This window comes from Mya arenaria, chromosome 5, assembly GCF_026914265.1.
Source record: "Mya arenaria isolate MELC-2E11 chromosome 5, ASM2691426v1".
Lineage (NCBI taxonomy): Eukaryota > Metazoa > Mollusca > Bivalvia > Myida > Myidae > Mya > Mya arenaria.
The window spans coordinates 13523813-13538717 of NC_069126.1; positions in this window are offsets into that span (position 1 = coordinate 13523813).

The following is a 14905-nucleotide window of genomic DNA, read 5'->3' on the forward strand; positions in this document are numbered from 1 at the left end:
TACAAAAACTTATACAAAATATAAAGCAAGGAATTCACATAACATGCCGGTACAAATAAAAGGTAAATTTCATGCTATTGAAATCTATGTATTAGACCATTGACTCTATTTCATCCGAAGAAACGTATGTATATTTTTGTTATAATAAAGTTTTAACCGGAGGATAAGCTTGGGGAAAAACAACAGAATATCTATAATTCCGGGCTTAAACTATTGTTAACCATAATGTCCTTCGAGCATATGTACACCCAACATAAAACAAAATACTATCATTGAAATAATAACCATTTTTGGTTATCTGCATGCACCTTTTTCTTCTAATTTCTTCTATGCATCAACTTTTTTCTTGTAATATACTGTCTCGCAAATACAAAACACTTCTTTTTTGACTTATAAGGTATGATTGTCTACGCAAAAGCACATTAAGCACTTTTCGGTAGCTCAAGCGAGAAAGAGGGACAAGTGGGAAAAGTAACATATTTGTCACGTTTACGCTTTTAAATCCGTTTACGTATTGGTAATGGGGTCCGCGTACAACTTATATCGATGCAGTAATCATGCATTAACTTTGGCGTATTGCTTAATAGCGTTTGGTAAAATAATTTTGTCCGGCCAAATTGATTTATCAATAGTATGTTCTCATAACGTTCCAGATCATATGCCTTAGTATACACCTTCTTTCATACTTTTCGATGAAATATTGAGCTTTTTCAGTGAAATAAAAAGAGTGAAAATAAATTCACTGCAAAATAAGGAGTGAAAATATCAACTTTCAGAACTACTTTTAAAATCCATTGTAGTTACTTCCCCTTGATAAAAACAGAGCACTTTACTTTTAACCAGAAAATGTACGCAAAAAATATTTAATATTTAAAGAAATGTTAAATAAGTAAAAGTGGTTATTCCGTTTTTCAAACGTTTCCTTGATATTGAAGCTGAATGTTCGAACAATTGTTTTAATACCAAACAAATTACAAACGAAAACAACTGTTCGAACATAAACAGAATGTTATATCATCGTTCAACTGTATTTTAAACTGTTTAGCGTTGTAATACGTAATACGAACTTCACAGAAAATTCACACAACAATTTACAGAATAACTGATATTTTTTACCCCACCCACGCCTCAAAATATGTCAACAACCTGGCGAGGTCCTTATCATTACCTGGAAAACGGCCTTTCTTCAATCGAAACAGACTGGTCTCTGACAGTAATATGACTGAATATCCATGTATCATGAAACACACTCTAAGAAAAATGTTTTATATCCAATGATTATCCGCAATTGTTTTGCTAACACATTCGACCTTTCAATTTTTTATTCAATAAATGGCGGTGTAGTAATTTGGCTATGTATTCATGCCACGCTTAAATTTTTGTTATTTTTGGGGACATAGATGCACTTATAAAACATCATTGATAACTGTTCATAAAATCTTTGCGCTAAATAACGAGCGAATAATAAACTACAAAAAAAAATATCGGAGAACTTTTTCTCAACAAACTGGAAAAAGAAAATTGACAGCGACGTCACCAGCTATAAATAGTATAATTTTGCGTGAGGGGCGTCCCACGGGTAGCGGCGTAAATAACACCCTTTTCAAAAAAGGGGTTATTAAGAAATTAAATTGAAATATTATAAAACTCGGAAACTAAGCATAAATTTAAACGAATTTAAATGTAGAGTTATAGATACATTTAAGCAGGAATGACATGGTTCATTATCTAATAGCTCTGTTCTTGATATGTATAATGTATTTAAAAATGCATTTCAGTATGAAGAATCTCTGAATATACTACCAAGGAAATACCGACTCTATATTTATAGATTACGATTATTAAGGATACAAACTGGACGATATGCAAGAAATAATATTCCGCGTTATGAACGCTACTGTATGTGTTGTAACCATCTTGATATTGAAGATGAATACCATTTTGTATATATATGCCCATGTTATTTAGTTATAGACAGAAATACATAAAACGCCATTATTATGTTCGCCCCTCCGTGTTTAAATATCATCAACTATTAAACTCTGTTAATAAATTTGAGCTTATTAAGCTCTGTAGATACATTAAGGAATCACTATGTATCCGTAACTGTATTCTAAACAATGATACATAACTCTGTTCATCCTCTTTTACAACCTGTTTATGGAGCTGTTACACTAATGCGTTTACATATTTATACCTTATAGTAGTTAATTATAATTGCATAACGCTCCTGTAACACACAAAAATTTTTGTTCAACTTTAAAACTTACCTTGTACATACACACGACATATTTAAGTGAATTATTATATGTGATTAGACGATGCACGTTAGTATAAGTCTTAATAAAATGTCTGTTCTGTTCTGTTCTGTTCATAAAAGAAGAGCTTCGCCACTCGTAAAAATATGTTTTTCTATGACACTCGTGAAATAAAATACGATCTTACACTGAAATAAACAAATATCCTCTATAAACTGTATTTTCACCGCATATTATTTTGATATTTATTCGATACAGGACGATACTTTTACGCCGTAGTACGATACGTATACGCCCAGTATAACATTTATTTGCCTTTGCATGATACAAACACGTCGTAGAAGGATACTAATAAGCACAGTGGCTTGATGACAAAGGCTCATTAAAGTCATAATAAATCAGTTCAACTAGTCAAAATTATATTTTACACATACATGTATATCATCAATGTAATACATTGCCTTTAACATAAAAAACATAAAATGATATTTGACAAAATTCAAAAGTACCCTATACTGATATATGAAACAAGTGAAGAATATTCGCCCGGCGAAAATGTCAACAAACACCAATTGAAAATTATAACTTCTTTGTAAGCTACAAACAAAAACCTGGCTCATAGATGCAGTGGCCCGTTATGTACACGTTAACACCGGTATCCTTGTCGAGAGAAACAGTCAACGACGAAAATGCTTCAAAATGAGAATGATCACGCTAGTCAGACATTAATCTATCAAAATGACGTAGTACCCGGCTCGCCTTCATCGATTAGGGTTAAGAGTTCTGGTAGTTCCCGTCCTTCAGCCGCTTTCGCTAATCGATTGTTTTACTGAGTTCGTATCCTCCACGGCGATTCCAAGGTTAAAGTTAACGCCCTCCTTTTGCCTTCAGCCATCGCAACTCTATCATCAACCCCCTTAGGGTAACAATTCAATAATTGTAATCTTGTAATTTCCAATTTTGCTTCTTATAAGAGAAATGAAATTGGTGAACGTAACCATAACGTATTCGATAAACTGACCTAATCCGGCGTAGATGTATAAACGATGCTGTTACAATGTAAACAAAAACAAGTCGATCAAGTTTATCCAGCATGTTGAGTAAATGTTTGAAATCACAAACCATGTAATACTTAGAAGTCACTTCCGAATCAGTGTTATTTTACTTATAGATTGAACAATTATGCCACAATGCGTATCTTAAATATGCGAAACAGACGTTCAAAAGCAAATTTTGTTATAAAAGATACCAATACGTCCGCGGGTCCCTATCTGAGACACTTACGTATTTCCTGTTCAGGCTAACACCAGCCCTGGGTTAAGTTCAGTCTTACTATAAGTGTTTGCGGCTACCTTCTGCGATTTGGATTCCCGCTTGTGGTGTATGGTTGCAAAATTAGTTCGAGGAAAGTAGTGGAAAGGAAATGAGTATCAAGATGATCGATGCGCAAATACTTTCCTGACAAGAACAAAACGGAAATAATGCAAAAAGTGAGATTGAATGGTTTAGTTTAAATGGTTTTGTGACTAAGTATCCTACCATTGTGAAGCAGTCTACCGCAAAACGTTTGAAAGTGCCCACTTATTTCCTTTTGGTATAAATTATCAGTATTAACCAAGTAGATAATCATGGTTACGTACGTAAAGCCAACTAAAATGCTTATTTTCGTCATAAATGCGTACTTATTCAATTTCGCTAATGGGTATAAAGAACGTTTGGGCAACTACTCATATGCAAAAGCAAGCTGTCACAATAGCGGAGGTCTTATTACACAGAACTTGCTTACATTCAGTGGATTAATCAACATCACATGTGAATTTGGTGTAAACAACAGTGTGTTAAAGGACGGAAAATCTCTATGGGTACAAGGGCATGCTCAAAATGGACCATATATAGCTCTCCATACTTGCATGAGGTTTAGCAATCAACACCGTTTTGCAAAGAACAAGACATTTTATTCTAACATCCTTTACGAATGCAGTGTGTTTTGTGACAAGATTTTACACTCGACGGGATATCTAGGGATTTACAAAGAATCGTGTTTTTGCATGTTTGATTTATTCCGATTTCCACGTACACCCGAATGTTTAGAACATGACTTCATGGACATACACAAGGGGATAATCGTTTTCAGACTGATGGGAAACCTGCAGTTAAATCTCAAATCAAAATCAGCAAATTTCAATTGCCTTGGGGCTTCGTTTCAGGAAAGTGGACAAACGTCGTTATATGAGACTAAATGTATATCTTCGTTGTATAGCATATGCACACAACGTGTTGATAGTGATCTTAGTAACAAATGTCTACCAAGGTCTTTGTTTCAACGAAGAAAAAACTACACTCCTTCAGCATTACCGAAAATGTTGGCTTTACAATGGAACCCTTATACCGTTTAATTTAGGCACAACACTACACTCAAATTATTCAGTAATGCTCGGAAGTTTTCGAGCTTTCAAAGCTATTGAGGATGATGGCGAAAACAAGGACACTAGTTCTTGGTCATGTTTATCAGTCACAAAATACAATGGAACCATATATCTGGAGACAGAAAACTGTTCGAATGAAAATGTATTCATTTGTATGGATGACATACGCAATATATTTAACACATCAGGATCTGAGACAAAGGATGGTGCAAACACAAACAAAATGCATCTTTATCTTATAATATGTTCAATTTTAGTATCTGTTGGTATAATGTTAGCACTACTCATGGTCTTGGTAAGATACAGACGTCATTTCCACAACCGACCGGGTTACAACAATGGGACTTCACAGAATGTTATGTACATCACTGCCATAGCAGATAAACGATTTGAAAATGATGCAGAGCATGTACAGGAATCTGCAGTCTATGATGAAGTGGAGGAATATGAAGTCTATCATGAAATAGTTGATGTTGGCAGTGTTCGAAATACAGCTTCATGACACTTAGTGCTGCGTTCAACAAACTAAACAGACACACTCTGTGATGGGACAAGAACTTGTAGAAATTTTGGACCCGGATACCCGATCGTCAACAGTTTGAAAGGCAACGCGATTATAATTGAGAAAATGAATATGTTCACCTATAATTTCGATTAACAATTATGTTTAACCCTTGTGGAAAGTAAGGGCAAGTGTTAATATGTTTGTAACTGATGTGTATGTTATGATGTGCCTTACATAAAAATGGCATGTACTAATGCGTTCAACACAAGTATGTGTATGTACTGTTGTGTATTACACAATATTGTGTATGTATTTATGTGTATGACACATGCATGTGCATGTCCTGTTGTGTATACCATAAACATATTGATGTACTGTTGTGTATAACAAAACAATAGGTATGTACTGATTTGTATAACATAGCAATGTGTATAAACTGATGTGTAAAACACATGAATGTTTGTTTGACTGCCAGCTTAAGACATCCACTACGTGGACATTTATATTGTATAAATGCCAAATTTGCTACAGTTTTAATTAGCTAGCATTTAGTTGCCTTTTTCCTGAAAACGTCACTGCCACAATATGTGTTCTGTTTGTTGTTGTTTGTTTTTCTTTTAATCTTACATTTGAAAAGATGTTCGTTAAGGGACGTCAGTATAAAAGTTGTAAATATACGATACTGTCAAAAGTTGTTAATTGATATACATGAATTGCACTTTTTCTTGCGTGTATTCACATACGACAGAACGAAATGTTTTTGATGAAAAATGATATGTTTCGTGCAAATTATATAAAAATTGGCTGAATATGTTAAACCTGATTTCACTTAATATGTTGGGGGTTTTAAAGTGCATATATTTGATATTTGAATATCCATTGCAAACATTTTTCTTTCATATACGATGGGCATTTACCATATTTTTTATTAACAATTTTAAAAACATGGTTAGAAGTAACTGTATATTTCTATTTTCGGCAAGACTATGGTTGTCCAACCTTGTATTGGTCTTAAAGCTGCACTCTCACAGATTGAACGTTTTGACACTTTCACAGAATTAACCTTTTGACAACTTTTTTATTTTAGTCTTGGAACGAGCCAATTTTTGCTAAAATCCATGTAAACCATTCATATAAGACTAATGACAAACCGTGAGAAACGGTTTAAACCATAAAACCTTAAATTTGGAACAGACATGAAAATCTGCGATCTGATCTTTTGTCAGCAGTCTTTTATCATTGGTTTGCAGATATTTACGCAATAATTTGCTCATTCCAAGACAAAAAATAAAAAAGTTGTAAAAACAGTAAGTCTGTGAGAGTGCAGCTTAAAACTAGTTATAATGTAATTATTTTACTTTGACATATTTAAAGTATGCATTTAACGTATGTACTTTTTAATCTAAAATCGAAGCATCAAATATTTATTTACATATATCCAAGGCGTTAGTTGACTATGCTAACAATGCTGTTAACAATACTTTCTACTAGAAGCCGTTTTAATAAAGATCTAACTCGACATAACATTAGTTAATTTAAATGAAATTAAGCCAGCATTGAAAATCAACACGAAGTTGATGAAATAAAAACAATCGCCATTTGTGACGCCTGTACAGATTTAAGATAACTGAAAATCCGACTTTATAAAAACGGCCGCCAGAGCTAGACACTTAACACACGGTAAGAGCTCTACCTACAGGTTATCGTTATAAAATGAAAATTAATGCATAAACATACACAAATAAATACGGTGACACAAAGGTGTCATCCGCTACACTTACCTAATATTGTGGCCACAACTTAGTAAATTGAGGCCATAAGTTATTAATTTGTGGCCACAACTTAGTAAATTGAGGCCACAAGTTATTAAATTCTGGCCACAACTTAGTAAATTATGGCCATAATATAAATTAAGCGTTGCGGATGTCACCTCTGTACCACCGTAAATAAAACACTCTCCTATATCGTTTGAGATATAGATGTTATGGTGTTTCTTTTACATTTAAGCGCATTTCCAGAACAATACCAAACGTTTTGCTTATTTAGAACGAAACAACTTGTCAGAGTATTGACGTGATTATCACTTGATATGAATAAGTATGTCCATTAACTTGAACTTTCAGACTTGTAAGGCAATATATTACTGCAACCAATTTAATTTTACAATCTTAATTTCATCAGATGAATATTGTCTACAGTAAATGAATTCCAAGCCAGAAAGAAACCGAAATACGACCGGGGAAGTAAATGCCCTATTGTTAATTAGTAGATATGTTTCACATGCTATTGAAGAAGTCAAGTGCATACTCGATAGCTTGTTCTACTTACGCGTTCGAGGAGTGGACGCGAACAGTTATACTAATTGACATTCAAAACTGAAACCAAGGAAACATTTAACATTCGCTCTAAACCTTTGATTTTTCTATCAGACTATAACTAGCAAAGTACACACATGTATGTTTAGCAAAGTATAAACATGTACGTTAATATCATTTGTTTATTTTATTGGAAAGTTATGGTGGCATATTACTGCCGTACGATAACCTAGTAATAACGTTCGCGAATTGTTTCGTTTAAACGCTTAATTTGCGCGATAATTGCCGGTTATCTATAAACAAATGTATACAACCGATCATATATTTTAGTGTCTGAATCTGGAATGCATTTATAGGTAACTGGTAACACGAATCTTATCTAGTTAAACCAGTTATTACTTATTAAGTGTAGTTTGCAAACCAAATCTAGATAACCGGTTAGTGCTGGAAACCAGAATTGCATTTGAAGATAATAGGTAACACGAATCTTATCTAGTTGACCAGTGAGTATGTTACTTATTTAGTGGAATTCGCAAACCATATATAGATAACCTGTAAGTGCTGTACAGCATGAAAAGGTAACAGGTGGCAGTTCTGTGCACGTTCAAACCCGTTTTTAGCATTATGATATCTATGTCTTATAAGATGATACTTACAAGTCGTGCTAGATCAATGGTTATTTATATATTACGGTCTGAGCTGCCTTAGGTGCTGAAGGAATTATAGGGCCGTAGGTGCTGAAGGGATTATAGGGCCTTAGGTGCTGTAGGAATTATAGGCCTTTCTTCGTTGAGGATAATGATGGCAACGTGGACATCATTTATAAATGTCGTTACCTGAATGCTTTTAAGAATAAATTTGTGTGTTATAGAGTAACTGTAACGAAGAAAAGGTGTGTTTTTTTAGAATTTATTTCAAATAGCGTTTGCATTCAAACGCAGAAGAGTTGCAAAAATAGGAACTGTTTTAAAATCCTTAAAGTTTGAAACTATCCGATCAACAATATCCTGAGTCTTATTCATGATTGCTTTATTTTACAGATGATATTTACATTTTTGTTACCAGGATGTAACTTTTAGTAAATATTTTTTTCCATATCTATTTTATATTTTCGAAAACATATCAAATCGCAAAAACATTATGTTGGTTGATAGTCTAAAGCACTTTGGCACATATCATACTGTCGTTGAATGCCGATGTATATTCAATAAATCATCTTTTTCACGTTCTGGCTCCCAAATTGTGTTATTCTATGAAAAGTGAATGAATATTTGTTACCTAAATAATGTATGTTTTCTTCTCAATACGGGCGCAAAGCCGAGCGAAACTCGGTAGAGCCATATTTAGAATTCCTGTGTGTTTGAAAATAAGAATAGTTTCCTTCAAAAGGGCTCATATTAGCCCTAAAAAGGATGTAAAAGAGAAAACAGTAATTTTCTTTTCACATATAATAGTGTGCACGTGAATGCCGGACATCAACATTTCATCATATTGTGACGAAACTGCGTTCGGTATTTTTCCTCTTCGCCAATCGGTAGTATTTGTAAATAATATTTACATGAAAATTGAAACTACGACATGCGAAATAGTGCTGCAGAAAAAGTAAATTGTAACGTTTGTAAACTTAGTAGCGTAGTTTTTTCTTATATAATTAGACTCAAACATAGTACTTAAAGTTCGTTCATCTGGGTATATATTGTCTAAATTTACTGAATTTGATTGGACTGCATTCTTACGCAGTGTTAATGAAATTAAGCTGTCGTCCATTTAGAATATTTCTCTTTTAATTGTATTTATAACAGGAAAACTTTATGGAGCCTTTACTGTAAAACAGAGTGCTCAAGTTAATAACAAAGGGCAATTCGGAATGCCGCATTATAGCCGGACTTTTCATTTTGACAATTACGTTCTTTCAATTTGATGTATGCCATGTAGGCAGAAATTAATAATTGCTTTTTACTTCCGTTTATTGTATTTTTTGGAGCAGAACTATAGGGGAAACTCTTGGGTTAAAATATTCTGACCAAAACTCACGAAGATAAGATATGACGGTTGAACTTAAAAGAAAAAAAATGAAATTGTGCATTGGGATTGTGTTAAACTGTTAGCAGGTGAATTTAATTGTTGCTGATATTGATGTGTTTTAAATGCATTATTTACGACGGAAATTTTACACCTAAGATATGACCTAGTGACCATAGTTTTTTATCTAAGGTTAAATGTTCAAGAAAAAATGCAAACAAATATTCTAACCAGGTTTCATAACAACTGGATAAAACCTATTGAACTTATGTTGTCGAGTTTGTTTTTTCTGAACTTTGACCTAGCAACCTAGTTTTGTTTAACCAGAGGCGAACCATATTCATAATTGTTCAAGACAGACAATTTTTCTGACCAAGCTCTTAAAAATTGGATAAAAAAAACTATTTTCTTCTAAGACTTGAACTAAATAGAACTTATGAACTAACGTGACCCATATTGATAAGTATTTAAGACAACATGCAGACAGGTATTTTGACCAAGTTTCATAACAATTTGATAAAAACTATTGAGTTTATGACGGGGATTTTTTTTTCGAAGATTTGACCTTGTGACCTAGTTTTTGACTTGAGGTAACCTATATATGACAACGCACAGACAAGTATTCTGACCAAGTTTCATTACCATCGGATAATAACTGTTGAAGTTTATAACATGGAATACAAACTTTAAACGCAGAATTTATAAGGCCAAAAAAAATCGTTTGTTTAGGGTAACCTTCCCATTTTTTTCAGGTAGGGTAGGTAGGGATTTTATTTTTATTTTATTTTTTTTTCAAAATCTGTCGTAAGTTCAGAGTGTTTCCTTGCACATGGCAGTCTTTCCTACATTACTGTCATTGCCTGATTTGTTTTATCATATGAACAATAATTCTGATCGTCCAATTCGCATTTATCCGCCCTTCGTAACTCTCAGTTCGCTAACGATTTTTTTTTTTTTGCTCACAAACGGAAAAAAATAGTAAGGGTCGGTGCATTTTTATAAGTAGAGTCGGGTTACCCGAAACAGACATTATTATTATTTTAAGCCTAACGATACAACCGCGACCCAACCGCACGCCCTGTATTCGCCATTCTTTAATCCGTAATTTTAAGTTGAAAGATCCGATTAAATATCATTTATCGCTTTGCTTCGTAGCAAAACCATAAAATGCTGCAAAGGAAAACGTACAGAAAAGTGTGACACAACAAAACTGACGATTGACATTGCCATCAAAAGTTAATGAGGCAGGTTGAGGGTTGATATAACATATTATTTTGGTTGTTTTCTTGTATCGTTTGTTTTGCTATGCATACAGTAATTGTGTTGAAACACGACTAGTAGGTGTCATATATTTCGGATAGAACCTAGAATGATAGATATTGATCTAACTATAACTATTCTGTAAAACGGCAATGTGAGATATTTTATTGCTTTTTGCACAATTTATGTTCTAATATCGATTCAGACGGCGCAGCGCTAGTGTAGTTTCAATTATTCGGTCGCCGCTTACTCGGCCGGAGTTAAGATAATAATAAGTTAATAATTTATGAAATAAAGTGTATTGGGCAGGGATGTGGGGGCTCCAGTGCCCATAATTACATGACAGCATGCTTAAGTTTTACTATTCTTGGGACAGGTAAACTTGAAGAGTTCCGTCTTGTAAAGTAGTCTCGTGAGGGATGCATGTTTATTAACTTAAAGACAAACAAGAACAAATAAGATTAAATTTGTATTGCGTGAACGTTTATGCAATACATGTATGATTAGGCTGGTACAAACTGCAAAATAAATATACGTGCATACCTCATGTATAAAGTCGACCAAAATCATTATACTGCCAAAAATTAATAATGATGATAATTATTATAGGCCCAAAACTGTGAGTTTCAGTAAGACCTATTTTTTCACCCCTCCCCCCTTACAATTGTTTTATTTGAAGCAGAAGTGTTGGGTAACACTTCTGAAAATGAGATTAACGGAGCAGTCACCGACTATTATTATTTGGGTGCGCACAAACCGTACATCAAGTAATAGTTACGGTACCCGCAACCCGACTTATTGCGATTACACACGAGTGCTTCAGCACAAGTTTATAATTGAAATTTCAAGGGTTGTTGGTGACGAAACTGTATTGCTGTCAGGAGAACGGTCAATAAAAAGTGTGTGGTATAGGTGAATAGCATTGCCATTTATCTGCAAACAGTAGTTCTATTCCATTTTACGTAGTACCGCTCTAATTCGGTTGAGTTATTTACTGTTTATGTTTAGACGAAAGAAAAACACTCAGACATAATAAAATAGCGGCTTTCGGAAATAAACGTGGACGAACGATTCGTTTGTAACGCCGTATTTGATTGGTTCTGGATATACCGCTACCCAATCGACAATGCGCTGTCTGACATCAATATTTGACAGAATAAAGCTCCATATCAAAACAACAGCATTATATTGAAGTGATTTTGCAAGAAATTCTCATTTGCCCGAAAAATACCTTGGTGATATACCTTTATTTGAAAAAAAAAATAAAAAAAAATAAATAAAAACTATTTCTACCTACCCTACCAGATTTGGGGATGTTACCCTAAACAGACAATTATTTTTAGGCCTTACAAAATTAACGATATTGGAAAAGCGAAGAACCATGCTGTATACGTACGTATGTGTATCATCGTGTACATGTAAAAATTTAGTTTCTAAAATTTCACTAAATAAACATGTACATGTACTTCGCTTAAGTTCGCCGGTGCTCATACAAACTTTCTACGCCATTCTTAAAGGGGCTCACCCATGTTTTGCACCTAAAAATAGATTTCCTGGATATGCATCTGAAAAAACTTATATTTAGTTTATTCTTTCATACCTGAATTACAGAAAAATACTATGAAAGTATAAAAAGAAAATCTGATTTTAGTTGGGAGCAAACCCATGTAGGTACAGCCAAGAAAAAAAACAATAGTATAAGCACACAAGCACAGGAAGTCATACATACTTTTTTGTGCATTTAATAGTTTCCTTGAAAGCATCACGGGAAAATGTGCAACCAATCACGCTACAGCCTTTTGCTGAATTGCGTCAGCAACGGTTTTGGAACTCGTTGACTTCAACGACAATATTTGAGCATACATGTATATCAAATTTTAGTTTTATCACTACTGATGATTTATTAAAAAAAATAATCCGTGAAAAGTGCATTTTACAAACCAAGAGCTAGGGGCGGTCGAATTGTGCAATCAAGTTTATATTTCAGAGTTTATGAAGGTCTGTTCGCGCCCATTCATTGGCTGCAATATAGCTTGACCCGCGTTTACCATTACGACTTACTATAATATCATACTTCTGTATTTAACATCTATATAAAATGACCTGTATTTAAAGTCTCACATCCAGAAAGAAAAATAGATGTTAAACAAGAATAATTGTGATACAAGGTCCGGGTGATTTTCCCTAGCTCTTCGGCCCTGTTTTAAGTAGCGGTACAAGGGGATGGTGGAAGAGGTGGGGGGGGGCAATTTGCTGGGTACTGTCTGTGCAATATGCCCTATGACGCCGCATAACAGCATCGCCGCGTTTTTTTTCTTTTATGCGGTGATTTTCAACGCATAAACAGGGCGACCACGTTTATGCGGCGACGCTCAACGCATAAAGCAGAAATTGCTTATATGGGGCGCAACTGTGCCTTTGTGTCACATAAAGTGGATTAACTTAACCATTTATTATAAAGCTAAAAAATAGAGTTCTAATATTTCAACAAAAACGATGGTGATGACGTTGATGATGATGATGATGATGATGTGATGTCCGTCCGTCCGTCCCGGTATCTTGTGACATGGGAGTCACCAGAGTCACTTACATTTATTCATTGGTGTATGAAGCTGTGTACCTGCTTTAATTGTTTTATTTCTATTGTTCCAGTTACGAAATAATTATGGTCCTTGATTCAGTCAAAATTAAGATATTATTTTCAGAATAATATTCAAAAGGGATTGGTTCAAAAGCCCCAATATTCCCCGGGGTGGATGCAGTGGTTACAAATCGCATGTGCATAACTAGTGACTTATTGCAATGGACATTGGAACAAGTAAAGTTTGAAAAATATTTTCATCAGTCGGGCCAAACGTCATTTCAAACCTTTTCGCAGAAAGATAAATTGCTTTGGTTCACATTTAAACCGATCTTACTAAATCTTTGTTAGAATTTACCCCTCTAAGGCCACTACTTTTATATAAATTGGTTTACAAAACCGGCGGGTCAAAAAAAAATTGAATTTCACTCTTTTTTTCAAAATGATTTTCCCGACCGTATTGATTTTGGTGCGGAACGAAAAAAAACGAACAGATAAGAGTACGAATGCAATAGATCTCGACTGGTTTGTTGTTCCGTATTCGTATTCGCCAGTATATAGAGATAGCATGTGAGCCAGTCAACTGTTATGGCAGTGCCGTTGCAATGGCGGAATTGACGATAGCAGTCATATCATTCTGTGTATGAAATAATTAATTAGAATATGCAGGAGTTGTTAAAATAACAATATTTATAAGCATTGACAAATGTAACAGCCGACACAAACAATAACTGTCACGTGATTCTTGTTTTTCCCCGCCAATTTTGCGGTCATGAAAATATTGTTGTTTATAGACAAAAAAAATGTCAGCGGCTGCCATCGAATAAGTAGGCATAAATATCAGAACAGAACAGAACATAATGTTTATTCAACTTAGACTTATTGTCAGAATTGAGTAATGATATAAATATTACCATACTAGGATGTCTGACATAATATCTAGGAATATAATTCTGCCTTATATCATTATACAGTGGACAAACTAATACAAAATGAAATTCATCTTCAATATCGTTTAAATTACACAGTGTACATTTCCTATCTTGTCTATGAATATTGTTATGTATAAATATATGTAAATTATGTGTAAGAAAAACATTTTATAACATATTATGGTTAACTATCAAATAACAGTGCGCTAAGTGAGTGGTGAAATCGAAAGTAAAATTTCTAAGTTGACACCGGTGACCTAGTTTCACAATTTAATCTCAAGTTCGGTCGGTGGTGGTTTATGGATTTTAAATCACATAATGGTTTGGAAATACTTGTCATTGAGACAATGTTCAGCTTGTGTTTATTCTGAAGTGCATGTTTATTCATGTTTGGGTTTGATAAAAGTAGAGTAAAAACAATGAAAGAGTTGAACACATGTGTCAATGACATTTACTGGGTTGTAACTGTGTAAAACATTTAGATAAAACAACACGGAAAACTATTTTAACTCCATTATATTAAGTAATGAACTTGATATATCACTATAAATTAGATTTGTTGTTGTAACCAAGGAATACTCTTTAAAAATGAAAAATAAACAAACA